The 24969-nt window shown below is 33.6% G+C and overlaps 1 protein-coding gene across 2 annotated transcripts in view; it reads right to left on the reverse strand.

Moving 5' to 3' along the window:
* The window catches only part of LOC140441296 (5-oxoprolinase), a 401235-nt gene that overhangs the window by 347371 nt on the left and 28895 nt on the right, over positions 1-24969 (reverse strand). Inside the window, exon 1 of one of the 2 annotated variants that reach the window (XM_072531925.1) lies at positions 17550-17787. The exons of the other annotated variant lie outside the window; for it this stretch is intronic. The gene's annotated coding sequence lies outside the window, so the exon portion shown is untranslated. Of the gene's footprint in view, positions 1-17549; positions 17788-24969 lie in introns of those variants that run through there. 2 annotated transcript variants of the gene reach the window in all.

The raw sequence follows: 24969 nt of genomic DNA on the forward strand, positions 1-24969 counted from the left end.
AACAACAAGGGTTTAAGTCGGAAAGATCATGCATTGACGCTATATTTATAATGATGCAAGTGCAAGAGAAATCATTAGAATACAAAAAACCGGCATATATATGTTTCGTGCACCTTAGGAAGGCATTTTTCCGGGTCAAATTAAAAGACGTTATTTACTTACTGTACGCAAGAGAGATAGCTCTAGGAATAATTAATACAATCGAAAATATCTACCAACACAACACAATAAAAGTAAAAGTAGAAGAAGAACTAACCGACCCTACTGAAGCTGGCAATGGGATAAGGCAGGGAGATTCTCTGAGTCATCTATTGTTCAACCTGATTATGGATGAAATAATAAAAAAAGTAAGAACTAAAAAAGGATACCAAATGGGAGAAAAACAACTTAAAATAATCTGCTATGCAGACGACGCAATACTACTCTCTCAGAGTGAAGACGATTTACAACTTATGCTGCACCAATTTAATATAACCGCCAGAAAATTTAACATGTTAATTTTCCAAAAAAGACAAAATGGGTGGTTACAGTAAATTCACTAAGATGTAAATTGGAGCTGGAAGGTCAGATAATAGAACAAGTGATAGAGTTTTAATATCTAGGTATTACATTATCTAGCGACGGAAAGCTCGAAACTTAAGTAGAAGATCAAGTGAATAGAGCAAACAGAGCCGCAGGCTGCTTAAATGAAACAATATGGAGAAATTAAAATATCGGGAAAGAAACGAAAGGCAGAATTTACAAAACAGTCATCAGACCAATAATGACATACGCGGCAGAAACAAGACCTGACACAGAGAGGATAAAAAGGATGTTAGAAACAGCAGATATAAAAACACTTAGAAAAATTGATGGTTAGACACTATGGGACAGAACTAGAAGTACAGATATACGACGTAGATGCAAGGTGGAAAACATTAAGAACTGGGTAAGAAATAGAAGAGTAGAATGGAACGATCATATAAGCCGAGTGTCAATAAATAGAGTAGTAAAGACGGCAAGAGACGATTCAGAAGACGTTCAGTAAAAAGACCACGAAAACGATGAAACGACAACTTACTGAACGCACATTCGAAAACATACAGAGTTATCTCTATAAAAAAGAAGAAGTAGTATTTTTCAGCAACACTAGATTGTACTCCTGATGTGAGTCACCAAGAGCAAATTTATGTTTGCATAAGATAGGTTAATTTAAAATACAATGAATTTAGTATCGAAGAACGTTTTGTATCATTTTAGCTTTTAGGTGATATAACAGGGAAAAATTTAACTAACTTTTTGCTGAAAATTTTAAAAAATTATACTTTAGACATTTGTAATATGCGAGGACAAGAATACGAAAATGGTCGAATATGAACGGTTATCATCAAGATGTACAAAAAAGAATTTTAGATATTAATTCACGTGCAATATTTTTTCCATGCTGTAACCACAATTTGAACCTTGTCATTAACGATTCTGAGAAATCAAATATTTTTAGTATAAATTGTTTCTTAACTGTCCAAGAGTTATTTAACTTTTTTTCTACCTCAAACCATCGGTGGTCTTTCTGAAACGTAAAATTTCAAATTTAAAGTTAAAATCTTTGTCAGAGACCAGGTGGCTTAGCAGAATTGATACGATAACACCTCTAAGATTTCAGTTGGGCGAAATTTACGATCATCAATTAACCTATATTTGTCCACTGCTGAACGTAGGCCTCCCGTAAAATTTTTCACCTATTCCTATCTGGTGCTTCTTGCATCCAGTTTGTGGTGATGCGCTTGATATCATCTGTCCATCTAGTCGGTGGTCGTCCTCTGCTTCGATATGCCTCTTACCTTGGTCGCCATTCCAGAATCTTTCTGGTCCATCTGTCATCCGTTAATCTGGCAACATGTCCGGCCCAAGTCCATTTAGCCATGGCTATTTTTTCCACTGCATCTGTGACTCCTGTTCTTCTTCTTATTTCTAGGTTTGGTACTGGAAATTTACGATGCTATATATGAAATTTTTTCTTAGAATAATTTTGATAACTCTACAAAACATCTTGTGGTACAAGGTACTGATTAAAGTCGATATTGTTACCAAGATTCTGCAAACTAAAAATTTATTATTAAAAATTTTGCGAAAGTTTGCACAGCATAAATGTCTTTATAAAAGAATATCGTTCAGATAAAGGCTTCAGTGACATGCTAGTAGATGCCAAAGAATTAGCAACTGGCTTGGATGTATATGCGAAATTCAAAAGTGCAGAAATCTTACGGTCACGAAAAGTAAAAAAACAATTTTTCTATGAAAGTGAAGATCAGCCAATTAAAAACCAAGAATTAAAATTTAAAGTCAACTATTTTTTGGGAATAGATGTTACTCTTTCATCTGGAAATGAGAGATTTGAGCTGTTATCCTCCCATGCCGATGTTTTCAAAGTTTTGTAAAATATTGAGGATTTCGGCAAGTATTCTGATAAAGGTCAATTTAATTTTTATATATTATATTTTGTCTAATTACAGTGCAAAAAATAACTTAGCGCGCTCATTCCCAAACATTACTATTGCGTTACGTGTATTATTAACTATACCGATTTTTGTAGCTTCAGTAGAGAGATTATTTTCTAATAGTCTTCTATAATTGATCTTTGTACATTCATTTGATTCCTTATGTCCTCATTTCTCATATGTTCTAATCTAGACTTTCCCGATGCTCTCCTCCAAAAATCCATTTCAACTGCCAATAGGTTACCTTTAAGTTTTTGTGATAACTGCCATACTTCTGAGCCATAGACGATTACTGGTTTCAATATGGTATTATATATTCTTTTTTTCGTTTCCGGTCTTATATTTTTCTGTCATAGTACTGAATTCAATGCACCTATAACTAGTAACTAACTTATAAATTCCCATTGGTTTTCATCATAATAAGTGTATTTTAAAAAAAAAATCACAATCTAAATATGTTTTATTTGATCTTCAGTTTTTTAATAATTTTAAGTAATGTTTTATACCTTTAACATAGTTTTTATTTTGTTCCGTTTTATTGTGCAATATAGTGTTAAATATATTATTTTTTATAAGTGTACTGTGTGTAACCTCGGAAACCTTTTTTGGATGATGTAAAAAGATTACCAATGGAGACACTGCGAACGGCAGCTGGATGGTTAGTGGAAAGTGAGTCAGGGGTTCGAAACTAGCTTTTGGAACCGGGAATGGATCCAATAGAAGAAATAATAAAGATAAGACAAGATAAGATAGATTAGAAAAGACAGAGAAATAGATAACGAGAGAGATAAGTAAAATTCCTAAAGATAAGAGAAGATAAGAAAAAGAGCGCCACCTAACTTTTTGGGGTTACAAGGAGAAAATTAAGAAACCTTAGAAACGAAAAGAAATAAGGAGAGATAATTAGGTTCTGGGTCCAAATACAAGAAAAGATATCAACAGTCAACACACTACATATACACAACAAATAATACAGTATAGCCCAAAATAAAACAGTACTGAACTTGTAATTTTATTGTTTTAAAAAATAAATATTATTGACACTTTACAACATGTTCTAAATGAGCTCCTCTCACAAGACAGACTTTATACCAATATTCCAGATATCTCGTAATGTTATGAAATAAAGGTTGTCTCAAGTCCGCGAAGAAGACTCTAGTGGCATCTTTTAACTCATTGATGGTTTGTGGTGCCCGTTTAAAAACGGCAGTTTTAGCCATGTCCCAGATGCATGCGTCTGGAGATGTTAAGTCTGGAGAATGTGTAAGATAGGGGAAGTCAGTAAATCGTGAAATGAATTTGTTTGGAAAATGAATTTTCTTTTTGTTGGCACAATACATTACCCCTATTCCTAAACTTTTCAACAACCTTCAAAATTACAGCATTACTTGGAGAACGTTTATTAAACCGTTGTGTGATCACACACGTATTGCAGACTTGCACTATTACGTCGGCCGATTCCGTATGAGCGAAAATAATGCTCCACAAGAAACACTTTCTCCTCTGTACTTAACACCATTTTTAACAATTAGGCCTTAATAATTAATTGTTTAAGGATTACTTGACAAAACTAGTTATTTTGAATATGACAGCGCACACAAAGAGACATCTATGTTTCAGTTTCAGTACTGTTTATTTTGGGCAATACTGTAAATAATATGTTCGGTGGAATTCGACTAAACTCTAATTTCACTATTTGGGAGAGTGATTCATCGTTTGAAGGCGGAGAAGTGGAGAAAGACGTATGAAAGTCCAGTGGCGTACACTCACTTTTATTTCAACGTTAATTATATTATAATGTTTAAATATTATTGTTCAAAATAGTCCACAATATATTTATCTGCAGGTTTTTACTGAAGTTTCCATCTCTATATCCAAAGTCCGTTTTCAAAGATATAAATTATAGTTATATTTTTATAAAAAACGACAGAAGAAATCAAACCTTTCACTAAAAATTTGCTGGGCCATGACGAAATTAACTAAGAAAAGATACGTGACTGGTTAGCAGCTGATGACTCAGAACGTGAATTCATCGACCAGGACATCATTGATATGGTTCTTTATCAAGACAACCTGAGCATATCAGATGACGACCCAAGAGGCAACAGGCAGCACAAGACCGTCGACGAGATTTTCAATGCTTTAGAGGAAAGAATTTTATACAGTAGGCCTAATTAGTTAGGGACACGACTAGATTCTTAATTTTTGTTGTCATTACATAAAGTTTTGTCCTTATCAGATTGCTTTACGTTTCGTCGAACAATCTAATGAGGCAAACTCATGACGTTCTGCAAATTAACGATGGAGGGAGAGAGAAACATCGTTGTCAAACGAAAACGTAAAAAAATAGCAGATTTCTTTAAAAAAGCATGTTAAACTTGTTCATTTTCCTTAATTTTATTACTTTATTTTGGATTTACTTATTAGAAAACATTACGAAATCAACTCATAGTATTTTTTAATAACAATACTTTGATCAAGAATATTATAAAAAACAATGTTATTTTTAACCGAAATTCTTGTTATCCGAAACGGCCTCCCCCCAATTATTTCGGTTAACGGAGGTTTTACTGTATGACTAAAAATTTACTATAAAACGACAAACTATAACACTCTTATTATCAGTAACACGTTTTATCAATATTACAATACAGTATTGATAAAACAGTATTGACAACAATAAGTTTACAAACTTATCACATAAAATATACTCACAAAATGCAACACATGCACTACCCATAGAAACGCCAATGGAAATGAACCATCGGTCATGTCTTGATGGACATTTCTTCAACGAAAAAATAATAAAAACTAGTTTTACAGCTATGTCTGGGTCGGGATTCTAAATCGGAGTTTCCTCGCTAATTTCAACGTTGCCAAACGATTGAAAAATAATTTTTAAAATATCGATTTTTATTTTATAAATTTAAATATGTAACGAAACGGAACATATAAATAAAATTTATTTCATTACAATTTTGTGCTTAATTTTTACTATTGAAAAAATCATGTTTTTTTGGTATTTTCATGACGGTAACAATCGCTGCGTGGAAGAATACAATTTTTTTATGACCATAATTACTACTTGTGAACAAGAATTGGCTACACTGTACGACAACTTCTGGTCAAGTCTACTATAGAGAAGCACAAATAAATATACTACTTTATATATTCTGTAATTTCTTATGAGGAAACGCAAATTGCAATTGAGAAAACTGGTAGTTTTCGAGGGCCGCTGTGTACATTTAAATTTGAGGATATTCAGCTTTAAAACTATGAAATCACTCTTCTAAATTGAGGATTTCTACTATACCTACTTACTTACAAACATATACCGCCTGATCTTTCTCCTGGTCGAAGGTATCGGGATAGTTAAATATTTTTATTAGCAAATTTTCAGAGATACTCTATTATCAGGAAACTTATTAGGAGTAGATAAATAAAATTCAGTAGGTAAACAAAACAAAATATATTCAATAATTGAATCACCAGACGGGTGAATTCCAAAAACAAGAAATACAAATAAATCTAACGTATACTGCAACAAACTTAAGTTTGGGAATATGACTCATAGTTCGACGATGCGCAGTAAATCATGTTTACTAGTGTTACCATGGAAACGACCAGTGTACTGCTTGCCAGTGTCGTAGTTTGAGAAGTGCGCATTGCAGAGAGTGTTTGACATGTTGATTTGATCGTGTTGGATATTTTATTAGTTTTTTTTTTTAGTGCTTAGTATATTGGTAGTAGTAATTAGTGTATTGTTAAGTCATTTAGGGTGAGTGTGTTTATTTTAGTTATTAATAATAGTTACTTAACAATATGGCTCCTAAAAAGATAGGAACAAATAAAACCATCATACTTTTGAACAGATAGTCTTCAAATCATTTCGAACAAACTGCAGGTGGCAAAAATCCAAAGACAATGCGCTGAAGACAATGTGAGTGTCCTAATGAAAAGTTATGATATTCGTTCAAAACTATTACAATATTTAAAGCAGCTAATTCAATTTTGATCTGAGGGTAGAACCATAATTTATACCAATGAAAGACATATGCTTACACATCAGCCATACTGCACCATATCACTGGGCAGATCAAAGTGGAAAAACTTTAAAGAATCCGATTTCTAAGGGCAAAAGGCTGATTATTGTTCAGGCTGGAGAAGAGACTGGATTTGTTCCTAACGCTGTGTGCTTTAATATACGTGTGAATTTTTAAATCAGGTGCATGTTTATAATTAAAAAGTCAATTGTTATAACAATAACAGTAATGTAAGCCATAATTACTTTTAAAGTTTCATAATAAATCAAATTCTATTTTTGACAAAAATTTCATAAATATCTTATTAACAACTGTCTACGAAACTAATAACGAGTTAAAGATCGTTTAGCAAAAATATACAATGATTATTTTTATTTTAATTCGCCGAAAAATCCTCCAAAATAATTTTATGACATTTTTTCCATCTGTATATGTATTATATTTTGAGCTTGAACATCATGGACATCAAGGTCTTCACTTGCCTCCCTATCATCTGGAGTTAAACTCTATCGAAAAATATGAGCTTTGATAAAAGGTAGAATGACAACTCATAATACAACATTTAATATAAATGATGTTGAAAATATAGCAAAAACTAAATTTTCAGAAGAAGTGTTATTAGAGGAGTGGATTAATATTATATAAACACGCGCAAAATTATAAAAACATTTAAATCGAAAAAGAACATTTGTTAGACACTACGCTGTACAACTTACGCAATTTGTTGTTAATACTGGTTTATCCGGAGAAAGCTTTTCTGAGGATGAAGATTGTAATTCAAATTCAGGAATAGAGATTTTAGAATCATGCGAGGAATCATAACTAACTAACTAACTTCTTGTTTAGACAAATAAATAAATTACTTAATTAGTTAAAATAAACTACTTATTTTTTTTTGTATTATTGAAACCCTTCCTTCGGGGTAATGTTAATAAATTGTAAGTATTGAGGAATTTGTTATTTATTAAAGTACTCCTAATATTTTACTCATTATTTTTCGAGTGCAATTGATTATAAACTTAATAATTTTTAAGAACTATGATAATAAAAATTAACAAATTCATTGTTAACTTAATTGGATATACTTATAAAAAATTATTTTAAATCTACCTGTTTCTGCTCGCCACTGGTAGAAACAGTCCGCCCACCTGCGTTAAACACTACGTCAAATTCCCAAACTTAAATTTGTTGCACTCTAGCATGTAATGTAATGTAAAATCTTTCAATATAGTAGACATAGATACATGCACATATAAATAAAATATAACATTAAGGAGAAGGATGTTTTAAAAAAGTATCCAAAAGAGTAGATCGTATAAATATCTCTCCTTAATGTTTTAGGCTTATCTCGAGATAATTGGCTTTAAAAGTAATAATTTATGGCAAGTACAAAATAATACTAATTCAATTTACAATTCACTCCGCACTTAAAGAACTCCCTCTTAACAAGAACCGACTTATTTTCATTTTCGATGGAAACATATAAACATAACGGTATTTTTTAAAAAGCTAGGTATATATATATATATATATGTCTTCATATCAATGTGAGATCCGTTTGTATCATAAGCTATACAAGATGAGATCCATTTTGCAAGGCGAGATCCGATTTTGGATCTCACCTTGTATTCACGTGTAATAGTGATATCTCGATGTAACAATGATGGGGGTACAAGGAAATCGATTTTTGTCTGGACCTCATTTTGCACCCCTTTTGGCGAATTTTATATTGCAGTAGTTCCACGGAATTCGCTGTAGAGGTCAGGGCGAGTGATCCGTTGTGTATATGCTAAATATACATTTTGTAGACAACCCGAGATCCGGTAAACTTGGCAAAATCGCAAATGAATTTTACAGTCAGCTCTCTCCCACCCCTCGGCTTATTTCTGGTTTGAATTATAATATTTACATTATTAAAGAGCTCTGTCCAGAAAGGCGATTGTCAAATATCTCGAGAACTAGACGTCGTATCGGAATATTGTTTATTTGTATTGTAGTATTATTTTTTTACAATTTTTCTTATATATCTTGTCCATTGTTCGTTTTACAAAAAATGTTAAAAATTTATTTTAATCGCTTTTAAAAGACCTATAAAATAAACCCAACCGCTTTCAATTTGATTGAGAGTTATTAACACAAATCTATTTTGCATATCATTTATAATTAAGGGACCAACTATGCTGTTCACGTACTATATTGAGATTCCAAGGAAATATTTTTCAATATATGTAGTTCATTTCTGCTAAACTTGGACACTGTACGTCAAATACACACACACACGCGAGGCGTTCAACCCAACCCCTAGTGACATGTGTATACCACTGCTAGTCAGTGGGATCCACATGTCCGAAGATCAAACCGGTCTCGCTCCAGAAGAATCAATCATTCTGGTTCGGTACCTATCTGACCCCCCAGGTTTTTCCTCCACCCCTTCACTACGTCTGACATACGCAGTGAAGGCTTATGAACTTTACGTCGGGCGATTTGGGCAATAAACAAAACCCTCCGTATCTACATGGTTGTGGTTAGGCCACCTAAAATCAAGGGGTAGCTAGAAAGCTTTTCTCCCCAATTACGTTACTGAGTTTACTTTGGTGTTAGCATTACTTTGGACTGTTGTCCCTAAAAAAGTGTGTGCCCTGCACGGAGGGGCACCAACCTAAGTTGGTGTCCCTCCGCACAGGGAAAGTGTGTGTTCGGTCACTCAGCTGCCGATTTGGCAAAATTTAATTTGTTCTCCTCGCCAGCTGGGCAACCGACTGGTCTGGCCACCGAGCCCATGCTTGTCGCACATGGCCTCGATGCTCAGAAAATCGCGGTGCTGGTCTCCCAAATAGACCTGCCTTAGGGGCCTAAGCCAAAATTTTTGCTGTACGAAGAGAACTTATGGTTCTCTTTGTACTCTCGCTTGGTGCATATGTGTGTGCGACAGGGTCAGTATCGCGCAGATTGTGGGTTGACGACCCGGAAAACTATGAATAGGTACTAATCTATTCCTTGCCACTATAATTTATTCGCGGTATTAGAAGGTATTTTCCCGATTTTTATACTAATTCTAAGACTAAAACTAATATATTTTTTTGGTGAGCAAGGCCTGGTGTCCGGAACTCTAAAATGCCAAGACCCCAGTTCTTACCTTTTTTTTTCTACTCCTAACCCGCGTTGCCTTTGACTACTCTGTGCCTATTTCAATCCTCATATGTCTTTATGCTATTGGGACATATCCAGCTATCTGTTGTTTACGTCGTCTATGTGTCGTCCTGATATTTGCATCATAATCCGTTAGCTCTCTCAGCTTTCTGTTGGGGTGGTTTCTTATTTCGTTAAGGATCTCGTATGCCTTTTCGTTCATTGTATGAAGGATTCTTTTCTGCTTTGTATCTCTGTATAGGTACCTTAGTGGTACATATCTCGGTACGTTTAGTGCTTCTCTAATTAGCTGGTTTTGTTCTACTTGTAGTTTCTTCCTGTTTGATTTACAGGTATGTCCCCTCGCTGCTGATGCGTAAGTTAACGTTGGAAGGATTATGCTATTTGCTACCCTTATTTTTGTGAAGAAATTTAGCTTGTTTTTCCTGCCTATTAATGAGGCAAGTTGTATCTTTGTTAGTTTTGCTTTATAAACTACTTGGTTCACGTGTTCAGTAAATGTGAGCTTGTGATCAAGGGTCACTTCTAGGTATTAAGCTTGATTGCTCCATTCTACGTTTTCATTAGCTAGACTTAGTTCCATGTTTGGCATTTGTCTCGTTTTTCTAAACATGACGGCCTGTGTTTTTTCCGGGTTGAGTGCTATTTTCCACTTTATACACCATGCATGTAATCGATTTAGAGAGCGTTGTAAGTCTCTTGTTGCGAAATTTCTTTTCGAAAAAGTGTCGAAAAAGCGAAAATCAGTGTTTTGTGATCACTGAGTGTGTCTGCTGTATATATGGTATATAGGTACGGAGATAACAGAGTTCCGACCTCGGACAGGGCAGGCCCTATCCAAACTCTGAATCTCCGGTTCGTCAGGTATGATGCAAGGAGACATGTCATTGCCTCACTATATCCATATTGACTCATCTTATAAAGCAGGCCTTCATGCCAGACTCTGTCAAAGGCCTTACTGACGTCTAGGAAGGCTGCCGCAGTTTACATTTTCTCGTTGTATCCCTTAGTGATAAATTCGGTTAGTCTAAGTACTTGTAGTTCGCAGTAGTGTCTGGATCTAAAACCGAAATGTGATTCTGGGATCGTTCCAATTGTTTTTGACTCTGTTTGTAGTCTCTTTAGAATTATTTTTTCGCTATTATTATCTTTCAGCTATCTTACTTAGTGATGATAGGAGACTTATTAATCGATAATTCTGTGGAAAGCTCTCGTTTTTCCCCGGTTTTTCTATCATTATAACTTCTGCTTCTTTCCACCTGTCTGGAAAGTATCTTAGTCTTAGTATACCGTTAACTATATTCGTGATATACACTATGATTTTGTTTGGTACATTTTTAATTGCCCTGTTTGTGATTTTATCTGGCCCGGCTGCTTTCTTTGGATTTAGTACTTTGATTAGTTCTTTAATTTCTTCTGGACTTGTGTGTTCTAGGCCTATTATGCCTTTTCTTCTTCTTAAGCGTCTGGCGCTTCTTTCTACTTCCTCCGTGAAGTCTAGGTCTTCTGCCGGGTGAAAGTTTTTCATATTATTGGATTCGAGTGTATTTCGCATTACTTCAACTTTTTCTTGTTCAGTATATTAAATACTTTCTGAGTATTTTTGATACTTTCCAGAATACAGATTTATTCGGGTTTAATTCTTGGATATATTTGTCCCAATATTCACTTCTGTGTTCGTTTAGTCTTCTTTTGACTTCTCTGTCTAGTTCATTAGCAATTCTTTTGTCTTCTTGATTTCTTGTTCTTTGTGCTCTTCTTCTTTTCCTATTCTTTTCTTTAATGAGATCTTTTAGCTCATTTGATATTTCATGGAATCTTCCTTTTTGTGTTGTCTTTGTTTCCGTTTTTGAGCTGGCGTCGATGGCATTTATTATTGTTTGTTCTAATCTTGTTATACTTTCTTCGAGTTCTTCTATGTTGTTAATTGTTGTGATTGCCCCGATGGTTTCGCTCAATACTCTTCTGAAGTTGGGCCAGTTTGTTTTCTTTATTTGATGGGGCTGCAGTGGATTTAGTTCCACTGCGCCTAGGGTCAAGACGATTACGTTGTGTGTGGAATCGCCTTCATTTATTGATTTTATTTCGTATTGTTGCCCTATATTGTGTAGAATTGCTAAGTCTATGTGCGAGGGAAGTTCTCCATGGAAGCATGTTGGGTCCATTGGACCCGCTACAGTGGTGTTGTTTTTGTTTTCGAGATAGGCACAGAGTCGTCTGCCGTTCGCATTTGTCCGTCTATCAAACCAGTTGGGCGTAGTTTAGCTTTAAGTGCTTCTATCATAGTATTAATGCCATACAAATCTTGTAGAGGAATTAACAATCTGTCTAATTCACGAATTTGATTTGAAACAGCTCTTCTTATATGGGTCCTTTTATGCTTTCTTAAGTAATCTTCCGCATATTGGCATATTATTACATCTCCCTTTCCATTTAATGAAATTCGATCAGCCTGCATCAAATTAAAAATTTCAGATTTCAATCTTAATTTATCCAAAAATCTCTTTTGAGATTTTTGTTTATATAAACCTTTGCAGTATATACAGGGTAAGTAATCTGCTGATACAGTATTAGAATTTGAAAAAGACGAAGGTCTCTGGACAGGTCTAATGGTATCGGCTGCATGCAAATATGAAAAATTCCGTTGCTTTCTTAGGAGATCTAACATATGCTTTCTAGCAATATCTCTTTTGGGTAACATGGTTATTTTTAAAACACTCTCCTCTTTAGGATGTTTTCTAAAAATATGCCTCTAAAAATTTGTTACGTCCAAACTGCAGTATAGGCAGCGGTCTCTCTTGTTCCACACCCTTCCTTTCTGCAGACTACATTCTACACTTTTGCCCTTCGAAGTGCTGACCTATTAAAAAAGAAAATAAATAAGTCTACTAAAGTCAAGGGAATTATTTAAAACAAATCACAGTGAGAAATTCTTACTGACCAATATCTAAAAAACTACAACAGTTAAAAAGCCACAGCATAGTTAATTTAAGACAGAACAAATTTATTGACAAATAAGTAAATAATAAATTTTTGTCAGTGGATTTACTCTACTATATGGAACGTATTTACTCTTGTGCAAAACTAATATTTTTATGTAAAAACACGATTAGAATGTTACAATGATAGCTTTTCTTATACAGATAAACTGTTAATTTTAAATAATTTCCCCTTTTTAATTTTGTACATAAATAATAAACAAAAATAGCTTTGAGAATAGAATTCAACAAATTCAATAAAACAGAGTATTTTAGTTATTCGGTTTATAAAGTTTATGTTGAATTATTTGATTATTAACAGAAAAATTATAATCATTACTTACTTTTTGTTATCTTTGAATTTTGTTTCACTAATTCAACTAACCGCTGCCCTCGAGACATTTATAAAATATAAAACACCGTAACCGCAAATTACTTTACTCCTTGAGTAGGAAATATGTAATACAAGACGAGCTCTGGTCGCTCGACTAATACCCTTTAGACCTGGCAACAGTGTGGGATCTCGCGTTGATCGGAAAATATCTAAAATTTTGTATATAAGTCTTCCCCTTCCCTTTTCAGCTACGGATCTCGTTTCGCTTTCAATTTATCAGAAAAATTTAAGTTTAAAAATCTTTTCCCCTCTAAGTGTGCCATGATTAATATGTTAATTATAAATATAGTTATGAACAATATACTCAAATAATTAATTTCCTATTGGCGGATCTCGGGTTGTCCTCGATTTAATCGGATCTCGCCTTGTTATGAAGACGTATATAATATATATATATATATATATATATATATATATATATATATATATATATACAATAGTACAATATACAATAAGGAAGTACAGAGACAAGATTATAAAAATCGGTTTTACCAAAAATTAAAATAAGGACCAACCCGCACTTGGTTCACAAGAAGCTACTCGCACAGTTTTTATTTAAATAATGAATGTTTTTAATTAATATTTGCTAACGAAAAGATATGAAAGTTCTGAAAAGTGCAATTGATGAAATCGTTGTTCCTTGTCGAAAATAACCCGTAGATTATTCTACTTTGTAGATAATTTGACCTAATATTAATAGTAAGACTACTTACAGTAACTCTAGATGATGTTGTCTCTTAAATCGCACTGAATTTAAACGGTACTCAACTTTAGTATCAAACACTGAAGTTAATTTATAATGTAAATTTATATTAGATCAAACTACTTGAGATACAATAGAAGTGTATATACACACTTATAGATAAATTCCCAGAGAAAGAAATACGTCCAAACTCTTAGACGACGCAACAAAAAGTCAGTCTAATCTCTTAGGCTACCCAACGAAAAGTGATCCTCTTTTTCTCAAATCGGACAAACTATCCCCTAAAATAGGATCATCTGCACTTAAAGAGCTCCCTCTTAACAAGAACCGACTTATTTTCATTTTCGATGGACACATTTAAACATAACGGTATTTTTTAAAAAGGGAAGTAAAAAGGCAAATATATTGAGGGGAAGGTTCTCTTTGAATTAAAGCTATTTGTAAGAAGTTTAACAAATTTTATTACTCTTTTCCTAGCACTATACAAATGGAGCCTAAATGTTTTTTGTTCCCAAAAAAATGACGATTGCTCACAAATTTCTAACAAAGCAGCCATCAAGTAATCTGTATGTTTCGGTATTTTTTTTAAGAAATAAAAAAGCTGAAGTATATTGAAGAATTAGGTCTATAAAGATACAAAATCTAAAGTACCGTTACTTTCTCATAAAAGACTATATCGGCAGCTCTCATTCGTTTCTGAGAGGTGCAAAAGGAAGATTCTTGGGTACGGCTATTGACATAGCTGCGGTAATTGCAAAAAGTTTTTAAAATTAATCTTAAAGTAATATATAATAATTAGTTACTAATCTAATTATAAGAAAAATGTTACATGTGTACTTATTGTTTCCTTCACAAAAAATCTAGATAGATGTAGAAAAAAATTCGTATAATTTCACGTTGAAATGTAAAGGAGTGATTGATTATAATATTTATACCCCGGTAATTTTGATAAAGGCTCTTATCAATATTTCGCACGACTGCGCCGAAGTTACTTGGCGCGTCCCTGCGTATAAATGGCAATGAGATTGGCAACAAGTCCAAGAATATATCTCCCTATGCCAAATTCAAGAACTTAGCTAAGAGGACCAAAGTGCGGAAATCACTAAAGAGCAAGACTGGGATGGTCAAGATTTGAAAAACTCAGTTGAATACTTAAGAACCGGAAAATACCTCAATACTTGAAGTGTTCAACCAGTGCATCCTTTCTATCATGACATATGGATGTCAAACCTGGACCCTAACCAAGGCAAATATGAACAACTTGCCACCATAGAAAGGGCAACGTTAGGTATACGACTGTCAGATAGAAAGAGGAGCGACTGGGTAATATCAAAAACAAAAGTCGATGAGGAAGAAGAAGAATTTTTATGGCTTTTATCAAACAACATTGATGCAGACAAAAGATAATTATTAATCAGTATCACGTATCACAAAAATCTACTTAAAAAAAGACGAAGATTAAATTTATAAATTACAAATATCAATAAGTCTATGAATAGTCAGTGATACTAGATACTGGCACGCGCCAGACAGGCGCCTGTCATACGCATTAATGGTTAAATAATTTTGTCCCCTGTAAACTTTGTGTTAATCACACTTCTTTTTGTCGTGCGTACTTTAAAGTGAAATATTAAAAAAGTTTATATGTATAGAATTAATTAATTTTTATTCTTAAGTTACAGAAATTTCGGTATCAGTAGGTATCTTCTTCTAAATGTACTTATCTTCTAGAGATGTTGGCGACTACATTGACCCATCTTATTCTATTCACAGCAGGTCGAAATAAAGTAGTTGACGTTAGACCAATCCACTTCCTAAGATTAGCCAGCCAGGATATACGCCTACGTCGAGGGCCTCTCTTACCCTCAATCTTGCCTTTTGGAATTAACTGTAAAAGTCGGTATTTATTATTACGCATGATGTAATTTTCTGTTCTTTACGGTGTTGATAATTTCTTAGCCTCTGAAGAATAGTTATATTACTTGTGTGGTGTATATATGAGACCCTCAACATATCTCGGTAGCACCGCATTTCAAATGCCTCTAATCGTTTTATGACATCTTCTGTAAAGTTCCAGCTTTCTACTCTATAGAGGAAGACACTAAAGACGTAACATCTAAGAATTCTTATGCATAAATTGATACTTAAAGATAGGTTGCAGAGAATCTTCCTAAGGCTGTTAAAAGAGCTTCTGGCTTTTTCAATATGAGTTTTTATTTCGTAGCTGTGATCCCAAGTATCCCTAATATTGCAGCCCAAATAGCATATTTTGCAACACCAGCAACACCGTATTGTCTGCATATCTAATATTTTTTGTAAGTTGGCCATTTACAGCAATCCCATCTTCTGATTCGTCCAAGGCCTCTCTAAAGATGTTTTAGGAATTTACGTTAAATAATGCCGGTGACAATATGCAACTCTGTCTAACTCCTTTTTCGACTGTGAAGATCTCGGACAGTTCATTTTCTAATCGCACTGTTGCTTTTTTTTGGAGATATAAGTTTGAAATCAGTCTTATATCCTTACCATCGAGTCCTGATGTTTTAAGGATATCGATTAGTTTTCCATGTGGGACTTTATCAAATGCCTTCTCGAAATCAATGAAACATGCATATACATCGCAGTTGACATCTCTGGCTCTCTGTATTAGAACTTGCAAACTAAAAATTCAATTCAATTTCTGTAGATTTCTCCATCAGTCATGCTTCTTTTGCTCGTAATAAATAATAAAAATTGATTACTTAAATTTATGGCAAGAAATCATAATATTAATATAATTTCAGGCTGAAAGGGCTATTATAATGCTTAAAAGAAATTATGCGGATATCAAAATCATAAAAAAAAACAACAGCAAGAAGTGTCAACAAGAGGAAAAAAATTACTGGGTTTTTTAAATTAAAAGAAACCGAGACCCAGAGTTAACTGAAAACAATTCTCAATTATATTTGACTCTGGATTTCGGCAAGACTTTTATATCTGGTTTCGAAAAAATACCTTCAATCTCAAATCTAAACAATCAACAACTGAAAACAAATCTGGAACTGAGTACCATTAGCAAATAAAATTTTAACGAAAATTTTAAATATAATGATCTTGGTACTTGGCCACTTGAATTAAATTCTACATACAGAGATCATGGTTTATTTTATTGTAAATCTTGTTTCGATTGGTAGCCTTTCCAATTTTTTTAACTTAATTAGTATGATAAAATTTCCCTAGTGTGATTTTCAAAAAAATTTATTTAATTAACTATGTTTTTGAATTTTTGACGAATAGCATTACAAAGAAGCTTCAAACTCACTCGTTATGCTATTTTATTATGTTACATTACTTGTAACTAAACAACTATTGTAATATTTTTTAAATAAATAAATTTTTTCAAAGTTCTTTATTGTGTAATTTTGATTTTTTACATTTTTTATGATTTTTTTTTAATTTGCAGTAAATTTGTATATTCTTGTATGAAAAAGAGCGCCAAATTTTGTTTTGTATAGTGCGCTCAAAACCCTAGAACCGGCCCTGCAAATAATGTTGTATTTAAATAAAAAAAAGTGGACGTTCACACCGCATACAACATTGTAACTATTTTTATAGAAATAGAAACGTGCGATTTTGTGTAATGTGTGTAGCCAACCATTCAGAAATGTTACTGTTAAACTTTTGTTTATGTTTATGTCAAGAAAATTTCCTAAATGATATCTGACAAAAACGTATCGATAAAATTTAACGACCGACCTTATTCTAAATATAACCAACGAATATTAGCATTAGCGTCTGTATACGTTGGACGTTGAGATAACTTACCTTTCCTAAATGTTTACTGGCACTTTTTAATAAATAGTTTGGTTATTTTTAATCAGCAAGAAATCACAACCTCAAAAACTAGTCAATTTGTTGTTAACAGTTGTCACACAATACTTACGTAACGCGCGTTTTATTTTATTAATATCTACTTATTTTATAAGTAGATAACAACACACAATCACGTTAGTAAATAATTAAAACAAATAACAAAATGTTCCTTTTGGAAACACTGTTTTATGCATTAGGTATACTTCATTTCGCTATTAAATTAATTTTTTATCTGTTACAGGGGCGGACTAACTACAATTATGTATTTTGCAGATTATTAGTCCATACATTTTAAAAATAAAAAGACTTTAACAAAAGCCAAAATTACGCTTTTGCGACACACATTTATTAAACTAGATTCTTTTGTTATATTTATTTAATCAATAGAAAAGACGTACCATCTCGTGGATATTGAAATTTTTACTGCGTCATGGTTTTTAATTAACATTTAAGCAAAAAAAGCGACTTTTTCAATAAATACAGTTACGTGATTTTTTATAACCTTTCAGATGGTGTATTTTGTTTTTTTTTTTGTAAAGGTTAAAACGACGCAGATAAATAAAATGTTTTTATGCAGAAAAATGATACTTCATTCTGCATCAATTATTTATAGGTAAACAAATAAAAATTATTCAACTTTTTTAAAAACATAAAAGTTTGAGTCCTTAAGAAGAGAATTAGACTAAAAAAACCGTTCTAAGTATTGACAAAGCACCTGTACAGCCATTTTAAAACGACCTTTTGGTCAATTTAGATAAAATGCTCACATACCCTCAAATGGGATAACTAAATCGTCCCTTGAGAGCAGAACTATTTTATGTCCAACATTTAACGCCGAACGTATCCATTAAAGGATGCTTGACTTGCAGCAGAAACAGTCGAAGTCCAAGGGAGAAGAGACCAGTAAAATTACAACTAGTCTATGTCACATCATAAGTAACATTTTGTCTATGCTGTGTCTATGTGTTAAAGCTTAACCCAGATATTACTACCGTCCTTTTAGATGGAGTGTTTTCAAGAGCCAGCATTCGACAAGTTTTAACGATTTTAGTGCGCGCACATGCTATAATTGTGAGGTTATCTGTGTAAATTGCCAGGTTTTGGACTACAAAATGGATGCTTATAATTGGAGGTAAGTCTAGAATTAAAAAACTGTTATTTCACGGCATTGGCATGTGGATTATTGTATAATAGGGACTTATGTACGTATATTCTTGGCTCGAATAGTTGTCACGTTGTTCCAAAGGCTCGCCGCTTGGGATTTCATTTTGTTCTTTTAAAAGGACGGTAGTAATTAGTACTACCAACGTGCGTATTGTTTCAGGAGGCCTCTCAAATTGCATGAGCTATTAGAAGAGCTTGATTCTGATGAAATCCCAGTCCCTCCAGATGGTTTGATCATATTTCCCCCAGAAAATGCCAATGATGATGTCACCGATTGCGACTCCGGCGATGAAGAACTAACTACAATAAATAATTTACCGGGTAGTCAGTTGAGAAACGATGTAGAACTTGTTTTTGACAACGCGACTGAATTACCACAAGATTCTGTGAATTCCAGCCTACCAGAAGAAGATTCGGATGATGACAATATACCATTGGCTTTGTTTCTTTCCAAGGAAAAGCTGCCCCATCAATTAGAGAAGAGAATATCTGCACGCTGGATTCAAGGAGACTTGTATCAACACCCTGATTGTACTTACTGGAAAACTCAATTTGGACCGAAAATGACTCAGTCGCCAATGGAAATTTTCAATTTGTTTTTTGATGATGAAGTCATCAATTTGGTTACCGAATACACTAACATCTACGCAGGACAAAGAAATCTTTTGAACGACATTACTCAAAATGAGATTCGATGTTTTATAGGCGTTCTTGTATTGAGTGGTTATGTGATTGTGCTGAAAAGGTACATGTACTGGGAAAATCGTGACGATTCGCACAACGCAATGGTGGTAGCTGCTATATCTAGGGATAGATTTTCCCACATAATGAAAGTTTTGCATGTTTGCAATAACTTGTCATTAGATAAATTTGATAGATTTGCCAAGATGCGACCCCTGTTCGACGTAATAAACAAAAAATGTATACAATTTTTCCCTTTAGAACAACATCACAACATAGATGAGGCAATGGTTCCGTATTTTGGTCGCCATCCCACAAAACAATTCATCAAGGGAAAACCAATCCGTTGGGGGTACAAAATGTGGGTAGGAGCCCTTCGTCTGGGATACATAGCATGGTTTTCTCCTTACCAAGGTAATTACACTACAATACCTGAACAATATAAAGTCCTTGGATTGGGTGCATCAGTAGTTCTATCCTATGCAGACAGATTGAATGAAGTATGGCCTCAAAGGCGATTCCATCTTATTTTTGATAATTATTTTACTTCTATTCATTTACTGCATGAGCTAAAACAAAGAGGCATATTTGGTACAGGCACTGTAAGGGAAAATCGCAACCATGAAATGCCCTTTACCCTGTTCATCTATTATGAAAAAAACTGAACGTGGTAAATACGAGTATCGTCTTGATAAAAATACAGGAATAGTGGTTTGCCGCTGGCATGATAATAATATCGTTTCTATTGCTTCCAATTTTGTACCAGTAATGCCTTGCTTCTCTGTAAAGAGATTTTCACAAGCAGAGAAAAAACATATTTAAGTTCCTCAACCAAATATTGTTAGAATATACAATAACTTCATGGGTGGCGTTGATCGCAGTGACCAGAACATCAGTTTATATCGAGTGTCCATAAGAGGAAAGAAATGATATTTTCCCCTTTTTGCTCATTGCGTTGATATGGCTATTCAAAATGCGTGGCAGATTCACAAAACTCAAGACGGTAAACTGGATCAACTTGAATTTAGAAGATCTATTGCAACTAATATTTTGGAAACTTTTAAAAAAGAAACAAAACGCGGACCTTCTAAGCGGAATTCGAATTCGGTAGCCAATTCAAGATATGACGGTATTAACCACTTGGTTCTTTATCAAGAAAAGCAATCGCGATGTGGATATTGTCACAAAAAGTCCAGTTTTTGTGTGAAAAGTGCAAAATACCTTTACATCCAAAATTTTGTTTTAAATCCTTTCATTCTTTGTAAATTGATACTAATAAAATATATATATGATATCTGGTACCGTATATTACTACCGTCCTTTTAAAACAACATGTCAAAACTTGACAGGTATCGTCATAAAAAAATATATGATTGTGTTTTTTGGTTCCATATGCTATAATTTCCATGAAAATTCGAAATTAACTTAAAATGTTAACAATAAAAGTTTCAGTAATATCTGGGTTAAAGCGTCGTCAGTTCAGTGCAGAAGTCTATATATGCAACGGTATACTTATGAGTGTACGTTGTATAATTTTAATGGACATATACTTGTTCTGATCTGTTTTCAGTTTATTAGTATATTGCGGTAGTGGAGATAGACTTGTTCCAACTGTATTCTGTGTAAATAAAGTTTAATTTTAATGGGAATCGACTTGTTCTGACCTAGGTTTGGTACATTAGTATGGGATTTCATTGGAGATACACTTTTTCTGCGACATTCCTTCTCTAGTAAAATATGAATAATCTAAGGATTCAAAGAATGTTTTAAAACCTCCAGCAAGGGAAGGAGAATAAGTATTTAGGTAAGTAAAATCGATAATAAAAAAATCGCGTCTGTTAACCATTACCTACAAATATTTTGTAAGGCAAATTTATATAATTATAAAAAAATACTTTTCTTAGAAGATTTCATGTGTTTCTTAGTCATGTTCGTCATATAATCACTTCGTTTGGTCTTACATTATTTAATTCCAATTATTTCATAGCATAAAATTTGTGTCATTTGAAATTAATTATAAAATAGTACTGACTTATTTTTTTCATTTCAGATAAGAAAATAACTGCTGAAAACTCTCCCCAGAAATCAACTTCAGATGTGGCAAACCATGTAAAAAATGTTCGTTCTTTAACCTTCCAGTGGTAACGTACGGTCCCTGTCACCGACGTAGTAGATTTTTCGCGCTAAAACTCAAATGCGCGTATTGTTTTGTCCGCGCTGCCAGGTAGCTTTCGAATCCTCATCACGCTATTCAGTCTTAAAAAATCTATGGCCGAGTGAGGATAGTTAATATGTTATTCGACCTGACGGTGTGAGCGACCGAGGTTACCATTAGTGTTTTACTCAACGGTAATAGTCAGTTTAAATAATAGATATTCATTTTAAGGGTTGTATGTGAAAATGGCCTACGAAAGAGAACAAATCAGGTTGCAACAACTTTTTGACGAAATTGTTGCTAATTCCAAACCGGAACCAGAAGACGACGACGCAAGTTTGCAAGATGATTGTTCAGAAGTTCTAGAATATGATACCAATTAAGAGGAGAATTTCTCTGATGAAGAATATGTCGAAAATCACGTACCAGTAGAAGTAATACCGCGCATACCACGTTTGTTTGGAAAAGATGGAACAAGGTGGAGGAAACATCATGAATTTAATCGTAACGTTCAAACTCGTACTGAAAATCTTCTACCCAATCTGGCAGGACCAAAAGATGATATTAGGCGAAAATTGGTGATAAAAGAGATTTGGGAATGTTTTTTCACTACAGATATTCTAGAAAAAATAGTAGAATGCACCAATAAGTTCATAGCATTGAAACGCTATGCCACAGTCAATAACAGAACGGCTAGGCCAATTGATCTTATAGAATTAAAAGCTCTGTATTATACGTCCAAGATGGAAGTATATGTTGGTAGACAGCCAGCAGGAAAATAGTTTGTTGATACGTCAAATATGTCACTTGTACCTCGTCTGTGTGAACCGATTTAAGGAACGGGAAGGAACGTTACCATGGATAATTTTTTCACAAGCGTTCAGCTCGCGCGATTACTTCAACGTGAACATCGTCTAATTGTTATAGGAACGTTACGAAAGAATAAACCACAAATTCCTCTAGTGCTAACACAACAAAGGCCAGAAAAAACAAGTATGATCGCATTTCAAGAGAAGTGTACCCTTGTATCGTATGTACCCCGAAAAGGTAAAAATGTTTTAGTGTTATCTACTGTGCATTAGCTCCACAACATTGATAATGCAACAGGTAAATCAAAAATAATCATAGATTATAATAAGACCAAAGGAGGCGTGGATGTCAAGGACAAACTCTGAGCGGCATACAATTGCGCTAGAGCAACCCGTCGCTGGAAAATGGTAATTTTTTGCAGTTGTTTGAATATCGCTTGGATAAATTCCTACATTATAATAAATCGAATACAGACACACGCATTCCTAGACGAAAGTTTTTGAAAGACTTAGGTTTTCAACTTATTGACGAACATATTTGCAGACGAGCCCAAGAACAAAATATTCCAAGAACAATTCGTATGAGGTTAGTGGAAATTTGTGGCATGCAGACAAGAAATCAACCTATCCAGAATAATGTGTATGGAAGATGTACGTTCTGCAGTAGTAAGAAAAACCGCAAAACTCGGTTTCTTTGTAGGCAATGTGGCAAATATATGTGTTTGGAACATTTAACCGGACTATGCGTTGTGTGCAGTGTAGACGAAAATGAGAAAGCAAACGGACCATAGTTTCAGTTTATGTTGGACATCTGTTAAATAATTTTATTTTTTTTTGTGATATTTCAACCCTTGTCTGTATGTTTGTTGATATTTTGTATTCAAAAACTTGATATGTTTTTGTAATTTTTTTGTCAATTTCTTACTATATTGTTATTTAAATATAGTTATGTTAAATATTTAGTCACATCAAAATATTAACGTTACCGGCGGAAGGTTAATGACCAGATGTAAAAACTTGGTACCTCCATCTTATCTGTTATTAAGGGAAACATCTTCCAGTAAATCAAATGTGTCATTTTTATTTTCAATGCACGTTGTTTCAAGAAGTCAGTTTTGTACATCTAACATTAGTTCATCCCGATTCACTTAATATCAGTCAAGTGAAGGAGCCGTTGCTAACCACAGTTGATGTACCTACTACATTACATAACATTATGATGAAAGATAAGGTAACAATTAATTTACCTGGTCTATCTTCAAATATATTGCTTGATGAATTTAAGTCTATCTTCTTCAGAGTGGGACACGTTTGGAGGAGATGGCGAAGGTAATGACCCCAATTATAAATTAAAAGCTACTGTTGGCCGTCATAATCAAATTCGAATTAGTTACTCTGAATCTGATAGTTTCGATGAGGAAGACACAAGTGGAAAAGAAAAACAATGCCGTAAACGAAATACCTGAAACACCTGAAGAAGAACTGAAATCGAAGTACCGAGAAATAGCGGCAAGTCTTACATAAACTGGAAAGGAAATCCAGTACTTGAAAGAAAAATTAAGGTTTCGTGGAAATGCAGGATAAAATGTTCTGATAAAATAAAAGGAGACAGAGAAAATACATTTTTGGAATCTTGCATATATAAACATATAAAGAGATTATATCTCAAAATTTGTTCAATGTAACAGTAAGGCAAGAACGCGAAACCGAAATAACGCAGATGAAACAACCGAGAACAACAAAAGAAGTTTAAGTCTGCAAACTTTTATTTCTTTATACAGTAAGTATTAGCGTTCAGATGATTAGGACTGTATTTAATAAGATTGATTCAACGGAAGTTATACGTGAGGACAAAAGAGGTAAAGTTTGCAAAAATTCAATGTTACAACAGTTAAACAATCCATTCTCGACCATATTAACTGATTCGAAACTGTTGAAAGTCACTACTGTCGACAAAAAACAACACGTTTGTTTTTACCTGCGACTTTAAATATATCCAAAATGTATAGCCTCTGTAAAGAATATTGTCAAAAGAACAATATCGAACAAAAAGCGACGGAAAGTTTATACAGAACAATATTTAATACTGAGTTCAACATGTCTTTTTTTCACCCCAAAACATACGTAACGATACGATATGTACGATAACACGTAGTTAAAAAAAAGTAAAAAGATTACGATCATCTGGGCGATTAGATCATCCTGGCAAGATTACATATCATCTATCAACGAAAACTCCAATCCTAGCCAATTTTGGAAAAAAATAAGACAAATTCAAGGTCACAAAACAAATAATAAAATTACTCGTTTATTTTCAAATGGTATAGAGATCACTTCACATGAACTTGTTCCTAACGCTTTTGCCAAACATTTCGAAGAGAAGTTCAGGAATAAAACTAATAATATTACTTTATCTCATCATGACTTATATTGACACAGAATAATAAACTCCTTAATTTATACAATATAATTTGGAGTTCTTATAAATTTCCATCTCAGTGGAGCAAATCTATTGTTATACCAATACTCAAGCCAAATCAGCCAACTATCTTTCCACAATCTT

The sequence above is a fragment of the Diabrotica undecimpunctata genome, chromosome 5 (assembly GCF_040954645.1).
Source record: "Diabrotica undecimpunctata isolate CICGRU chromosome 5, icDiaUnde3, whole genome shotgun sequence".
In the NCBI taxonomy this organism is placed as follows: Eukaryota; Metazoa; Arthropoda; class Insecta; order Coleoptera; family Chrysomelidae; genus Diabrotica; species Diabrotica undecimpunctata.